The 8,155-nt window shown below is 28.9% G+C and overlaps 1 long non-coding RNA gene across 2 annotated transcripts in view; it reads left to right on the forward strand.

Annotated features, from left to right (window-relative positions):
* The window catches only part of LOC106457996, a 24,764-nt gene that overhangs the window by 778 nt on the left and 15,831 nt on the right, over nt 1-8,155 (forward strand). For both annotated transcript variants that reach the window (XR_001290747.2, XR_002610288.1), the window contains exon 2: nt 5,485-5,523. This is a non-coding gene — a long non-coding RNA (uncharacterized LOC106457996). The remainder of the gene's footprint in view (nt 1-5,484; nt 5,524-8,155) is intronic.

Here is an 8,155-nt window from a genome sequence, read left to right on the forward strand (position 1 = left end):
GTTTTGTCATCATTAGGTACAAGATGATGACAAAACCTTGTCGAAACGTTGTACATTTGCTGTTATATTAAAGTTTTTCTTCCTTACCCATTCAAGCCGTCTCCAGCCATTATACCATATTATATGTTTCGACAGAACATTGGTCTTTTTTTTTTTATTGGTATAATCAGTACTAACCAATCCAAGGTTTATATATTGTTACGAAGACAATAGGGATTAAAATTAAATGTGACGGAAATAGTGTTAGCAAGTCACAGGATATAGGTAGAGGTTAAGTCTGGTCAAGAGTATGAACGGTGAATAGATCTTGCCAAATACTGCTGATGTTGCTGGGGCCATTTTAGGTTGGTGTAGGAGAAGAATTTTGTGACCTGTTTCATATATGACATGTTAATACAGTTAAAGCGTGTAAGTGGAAATTGCCTCTACGCATGTGATTTTGATGTTCTTTGTGTATTGTTTCTGAGAGACGTGACGTTTGTCCTATGTATTTATTTCCACATTTCACATGGGATACTGTATATTCCCTGTTTTTGTTCTTTTAATAGGGATTCGTTTGTGTTAGGTAGTAAGATGTTAATTTTATCATTTAGATGAGGGTTTGAATTCAGTTTTTACATCAATATTCAAATTATTAAGAAGTCTAGTAATTTTCTTAGCAATTTCTGGCACAAAAGAGAATGAAACAAATTTGTGTTTTGTGTTGTCGATAGGTGAAAGGTTAGAGTTAACATAATATTTGTTGCTGTTTTGAAGTTTGATACAAGCCTTGTCTATGAAATTGGGGTTAAAACCTCTACATAGTGCTATGTTCTTAAAATAGGTCAAGTAAGATTTTTGTGGGTGCAAAGTTGTATAGCACGAATTATGTAGGTGAAGTAGGAGGATATTTTCTGTGATAGGTGGTGATTAGATCTTGTGTGTGGTGGCATGGTGACAGAATGGGGTTTCATGTACATACTGGTGATAATTATATCCTCTTTGTAATGATGTATAAACCTTGGATTGCAGGCCAATGTTCTGTTAAAACATGCAATATGTTACAACATGAATAAAACTTCCTCATGCTTATAAATCATTGTTTGCCTACTTATTGTTATATTAGCATAATGTGCTTCCTTACTCAAGTATACTATATTTATATTATAACATAACATGTATAGTATTTGTGGTAGCACAAAAGCTTATAAATACAAGTTTAAGTCTCAAGATTATAACTGTAACTTGTATTTTAAGAATTTGAATGAATTTCCATAATAACAGTTCAATGTAAAGCTCAAGGGTAGGACCAGGAGTAATTGAAAAACTGGTTCTGCAAGTTTCAGCACTGCGAAGTACAAGAAATGTAGAATGGTTACGTTTACAGACTTAAATTAAATTCAAGGCCAAGAGAAATTTACAATCTTACCTAACCGTTTTAACACTAAGCATGATATTGATAAACGTCTTTTGTTTTACAAAAATCTTGGCATTATGTAACTCCAAAATTTACAAATAGTGGGGTCTAGTTGGAGAACTTTGTTATAACTGGATTTTTTTAACAAAGTCTAGAATATGACCCACTTTCTTCATTGATGTAATTTGTAAGTGTGAAAACCACCCTCAGATAAAAATATGGTATTACATATAGCATTTGCCTATTGCTAGTATATTTCTAAAATGCCCAAATAATTTAAATTGAATGTTTGATTCTTAATATATTTGTGTAAAGGGCTCCTCAGATAATTTTACAATAATGTTTTAAAATTTTGAAAATAATTCATGTCTTAAGCATTGCAATAACCATTTGATGAACATGGTAATAACTTAGTTACAGAATTGAAGATATTTTGTGAACTATTAATGTTATGCATGCAAAACAAGTTATTTAATATTATCTTAAATTTATGATTTAGTATACATGATTGGCAACCTAATGCTTCTTAATAAGGCCGTATTTATATTATCAGTCATGCAGAAACTATCAATGCTATATGTAACTGGCAAAAAAATATGGTGAATTATTGAATGGTAGTGTAGAATGTGTAGATGTAGGGTTAACAGGCTCGAGGCACTTTACTAGTGGTACTGATACTGTAAAAAAAATTTGGGCTGCAAAAATCTTGTAATATTTGTGGAACTAAGTGTTAATGTTATAAAATGTTAAATTATGTAAACTAGCAGAGACTCGCAAAACATTTGTAGTAAAGTTTGACTGTTGCAAGAGTGCTTCTTTAAATAAGGATTACTAGAGTAATACAAAATAATTTTAATTGTGGAGACTCAAATTCAAGTCCATTGTCATAGGCCTAACATTAGTATGTTTTTGCTTTAGTGAGAGCTAAACCTTACTGTACTTAATACTATCAATACATAAACTTATAATGTTATTCTATAAGTTAACCTAACTTTAGATTTTTTAAAAATTAAGCTCTCAATATGTACAAAATAACTAAAGTAGATTTACCTGCCTTTTGCTTACATCTGTGGAAATGAAGGACATGCACATGTGCATTTATACAGTAAGATGCAAGTGCATTTTCAGGACAAACTGTTACTATCGGTATATTAGATATTAATATAGAATGTACACAAAAGTACACACTTCAGGAAGTTAAGTTGAATTTAATTTTAGCTTACAACATTGTATTAATGTATATGCAATATTATTGTCTTCTGTCAATGTGCTCACAAATATGAACATTTGCTTAGCAGTTTTATCCTGAATTATTTGGTGTTTCTTGAATCTGAATCTGAAATCAGGTATCTGGACTTGGTTAACTTAAAATGAGCTCAATTTCTATATAGTGTGCTAGCCTAAAGTTATTTAAAAAAATTTTTCTAGAAAAGTGATAATTCATTATTAATGTTTATGTTGAAAAAAAAAGTTTCCTAATTTGACCATTTGGTAACAGTGATTTAGCTACTAAAATTCATGACAGGAAAGCTACATTTTTTGAGCCTTCTGAACAGTGCTTCGTGGATAAACTATTCTATTACCCCTTTTGTTTTATTTAAAATTTCACTATACTGTGCTTGTTAGTGAAAATCCCTAATTTTCCTGCATTACACAATATACCAATTGTTACTTTAATACCAATACACTATTTTCAAACTAAGAGGGTTACCAAACCTAAATGCAGACTAGCAAAGACCCGCAAAACATTTATGGCGAAATTAGTATCTTTATCGTAGCAATATATCTTTAAATATAACATTTCTAGTACAATTTAAACAAATTGTGATCGTAGACAACAATCCACTTGTACATAGGCCATACTTTATCAACTTTACTGTACTTAATATACTATCGATAAATAAACTTGTAATGTTATTCCCCGACCTAACATCAACTTTGATAAGTTTTTAATATTCTGTTGTACAAAATGGTTAGTAAAGTATATTTACATTCCCCTTTTGTTACTTCTTGTTTCATACAGCAATTGTAGGGATTTGATCACTGAGCTTAGTAGCTCTGCTGCAGGCATACTATTTGTCTTCGAGTGAATAATGCACATGCGCAGTTTTTCTTGGGGAAACATTCTAACTATGCATGCTTATACAGCAGGTTCTCAGTCAGAAAGCATAACGGTTGTACATATAAACAAGGAGAATAATAGTATAGATATTTATATTCTTATTACTTTTTTTGATAACTAAGATGCTAAATCAATACACATTTAACAATATAAAGTGTGGTAATACTTTTTGTCTTTCATGGTACATGAAGGCTCCATTTATATGAACTAACTTTGCATTTCATGAACTGACCTTTTTATAGCTTGGTTGTGTCAATGAATAATTTTCTTAAATTTTTTTGTTTATTTATTTTGAACTGAGATTTCTACTGTTTAGTAAGGTGAAGATTCTTAACATTGAAGTCTCATGATCCAATATTTTCTCATGTAGTTTCTCATTGGTGGTTACAAGGTTGGTCAAATTGACCAAACCTGTACAGAAGTAAGATGGAGAAAATCAAATGTAAAGTTATAAATTTTAATATTTATTTAAAAGGTCTTAAAGGTTACACAAATGAAAGTTAAGGTTTTTGAGACAAAGAAAATATTTTTAATCTTAATTTAAAATTCACTTTGCACTTGTACTAGTCAAAAAAAAAGATTCAATATATCCACAGACAAATCTTTAGTAAAATTACTTATTAAATAAACTGATTTTTTGTATACAAATGACATGTAATCTTTACTAACAGTCTGCTAAATTTTGTGAAGATACATACTGTATCAAAAGTTATAGTATGAAAACTATAACAAGCACAAAATAATTGAGGTTGGTCCCTGAGACTGAGCCCATAGTGAAAGAGTTAAGTACATTTAACTTTTTTCTTAGCTTTGAATGCTATATCACTGATACCTAGAGTGGAGGTCAGGTCTGCACCGAGTATCCAAAATCAAATCAATTACTATTATAATCTCAGACTTGATCATAGCTACTGAAATTGATGTTAAGTATAAAAGTTTAACTTGTATTGAAGCTGATTGTAACATACTTTTATATCCTCAAAAATTTAAATCTGATTTGATATAAAAGTATTAGCTTTTGCAAGTTAAATTTATAGTAATGTGTTTGGGAACTAGCATATGATTAGCTGTATATTGCTATCATGGATGCCCTCTCAGTAAAGTGTTTATAAAGAATGATAATTATTTTGGAAGTTTATAATGTGAAGTTAGTTTTTAAATTGTAAGCTTTGGAACATCTAGTTTAGCCTAAAAAAAGTAAAACTTTAGTTTTCTTGACTCCTTGGGAGCAACCCCCTTATTTGTGAGACAGTAACTTATTGAACTGATTATGAAGTTAACATGTATTGTTTGTGGGGTATGTCATGATATGTTTTGTTACAATCTTTCAACAGCATAGATGTGCATTATATTGCCCCATTCTTCTGATAAGAAATGTTAAGAACTTTGTTTTTGAAAACCCATTATTGTGGTTACTTTTTGTAATTAATTCATGAAGTAATGCTAAAAAATTGAAATGTGAAAGTTACATGTGATGGTTTGAAAGTTTGCTTTAACATACCTTAAATATGGCATTTCACACATGCATGTATACAGTACTTAACCCATATTTGAATAGTTCATTATTTTTTGTACAAGTCTTTTGTTTAGGTATTGTATTTATGTTGCTTTACATGACTTTGAATAGAGCAGTTTTTTTTCCCCATCATTTGAGCAGTCTGGATAGTGAAGTAGTCAATTTCATATTGAAATTTAATGTTTATTTAATATGCATTTTAAAACTGTTTTAATGTCACTTATTAATTTATTTAAAAATAAAATATTTTGTGAATTAATTTTCTGTGGTATAACATCTTTAAAATATTTTTACAAACTTGCTTTTCTGTGATGAAAGTTGTGAACCTGACACTTGTTTGAAGAAATTTTTTCCACAGCGCTCTGAGGTTGAAGTAAAAAGTCAGCTTGATTTACAATGTGGTATCCTGAGCAGTAGCATAATGTGTGAATGTTTTTTTTTTATCCCCAGACCCGAGCATGTAGGACTACTTGTTAAGGGAAAGTCCTAGTAAGTAATATTTTTTTGATAAAGTTCATTTCTATTAGTGTTTTTACTGTTAGGCTGAGTGAAAAGTTTATATTGTAAAATAAATGCAATAAGATAATAGCAAAAAAGTCTTGTCCTGATACAGTATCTTGTTTGGCTACAAAATACGAACTAGTACCTTTCTGTTATAGTAGGTAACTTTTCACAATAGTATGTCATTATTTCATTACCTAGTAGTTTAATTTCTGTAGAAGCAAAATATTAAATATGAAAATAGTAAACATTTTTAAATGAGTTAATTTTGTATGTATAAACACTGTTCTTAATTTTAAAAAATTAAAATATTTTTGTGTTTTAAAGAAAATACAATCAAACTTTTAAAGCTATTATGTTTGTGTTAAAATGTTTATCTATTAATTTGCAAAATTTGTAAAATGAGAACTTTCATCATTTGAAATGTTTGTTGTTGAATGGATTACATTTAAAGTGAGAAGGTTATCGTGATCGTAGCACAGAAGTTGATATAAATGGTATTCAAGAATGGTATTTTAGTATTTGCTTCAAAACACTGAGGTTACAAATGAGGCAATAGCAGGAAAATGTGTGGCATGTCTGTTATTTTCTCACTACGAATAATAAATATTTTTTGTAAAGTTTGACCATTAACTAAATGTATGGGTGTGTTCAATGCTGTTCAATTTTTGAAATAGTATGTATTTATCTTTTTCATAGTTATGTAACATATAAAGTACGTTTTTTTTTTAATTGAGTTGCTATATCAAAATCAATTTTCAGAAACAAGTAGCAAGAAACAAATCATCATACTAAACTTGTATAAATTTGCATAATTTATATTTTTCCTAATTCTTTTGGTGGTTTTGAGATCAGTCAAATCAACTAAACCCATAGAGATTTGTTATTGAAAATAGCTGTAAAATAGTCTTTTCTAAAACGTTAGAACTATCTGGACATTATAAGTATTTCGAATGTGAAATTTGAAAATTTTCCGATACACAAAAGTATTTTTAATCTTAAAAATTACTTTGCATGTTGGATAGGCAACATGTGAAAAGAAAAAAAGGCATGAGAAAAACATTGCTTTACAAACCTCAAGACTTAATTTAAAAAATTTGATATTTTGTGTATGAAAGCCTTGTAATGCTTACTAATAATCTGCCAAATTTCATGAACTTATGCTTAATAATTTAAATGTTATAGCATGAAAACTTTAACAAGCACAAAATGGTTATGAGGTTGGTCCCAGGGACTGAGTCTGTGCTTAAAGAGTTAATATCACATAAAATAATTTATTAATCAAAATTAACATAAAATAATGTTCAGCTAATTGAAATTAGTGTTTCTGATAATTACTGTTTTCAACTATTCAATAATTCAAATATTGTCATTGTGATTTCTCATTATTATTTTTGACTAATTAAATGTTATTCAGCTTAATCATTTAGTGCCACGACTCATAAAAATAACCAGTTAACTGAAATAGTGTTTCTGGTCATCACTATTTTTTTATTATTCCAACTATACAAGTCATGTGAGAAGAGTCAGTGAGTTGAATGTAATCAGTTAATGAGCTCAGCAATTAATCAATTATCAAATTCCACTAATTTCTAAGTTCTAATGTTGACGATGTATGTTTCTTTACTATACTTCATTTTTTGCATTTTGTATTTTTGAATAAGCTGTTTTATACCTGTTTGTTTAGTTGATGTTTTTTTTTCTGCACTTGGTCACAACATCTGTGTGTAGCAATGAACATTATTTCAAATTTACCATAATTGCAAATTTAAAGTGTGTGTACATGAAGAATTTAATGTTTGATATCTGGATAAATTCTTAATTATCATTGAATGCATTTTATAGATTTCCTAAGAATGCTGTCAAAAATAATTATCCCTATCTCCCTCCATTTTTGATGTTATAATCAAGTAAAATTTACTGAGAATTAGTGTGTGTGTGTGTTTTAGTTTAATAGTGTTGTATTTGCCACCTAATATTATCACATTTCCCTTAACATTTTGCTGAAATTTATCATCTCTGCTCTTGTGCAGTGAATTATTATTATTCAATTTGTGGTTTGCATGTTAGTGCTAATAGAACATTCTGTTCTTTACATTTATTCAGTTTCATTAACTTATCATAGGATTCTTCAGCTTAACCATTTTAGATATTGGACACAACAAATAACACTATAATAGTTTTATGCTTTCTTCAGACTAAACACCCATGATGTACCTGTATAATTTACACTAGATTCTTATCTTTCTTTTATGACATTTTTGTTGATTGTTGAACTCTCATATTTTAACTAATAAGTGTATCAGTTTAAAGTATCTGTTGTATGGTTTCTTTTATTGCATTCACAAACAAAATACTGGATGAAAGAGTATGAAACCTGAGATAAGATCTTTACAGATAAAATATCTTATTTTATATGTAATATTTGTATGAATTTGCAGCTTTGAAAATTCAGAAAGATTTCATTGTGATACATTTTTTTTAAAAACAATTAAAAATATGTTTGTTTTGTTTTTGTTACTGATACTTACTGTATTTTTCATAATATAAGACGCACCCTTATTTTAAAGACAAAGTTTTGGGGAAAAAAGCTACAGTCGCATTTGAAATATTTTTATTG

The sequence above is a fragment of the Limulus polyphemus genome, unplaced genomic scaffold (assembly GCF_000517525.1).
Source record: "Limulus polyphemus unplaced genomic scaffold, Limulus_polyphemus-2.1.2 Scaffold401, whole genome shotgun sequence".
NCBI classification, from domain to species: domain Eukaryota; kingdom Metazoa; phylum Arthropoda; class Merostomata; order Xiphosura; family Limulidae; genus Limulus; species Limulus polyphemus.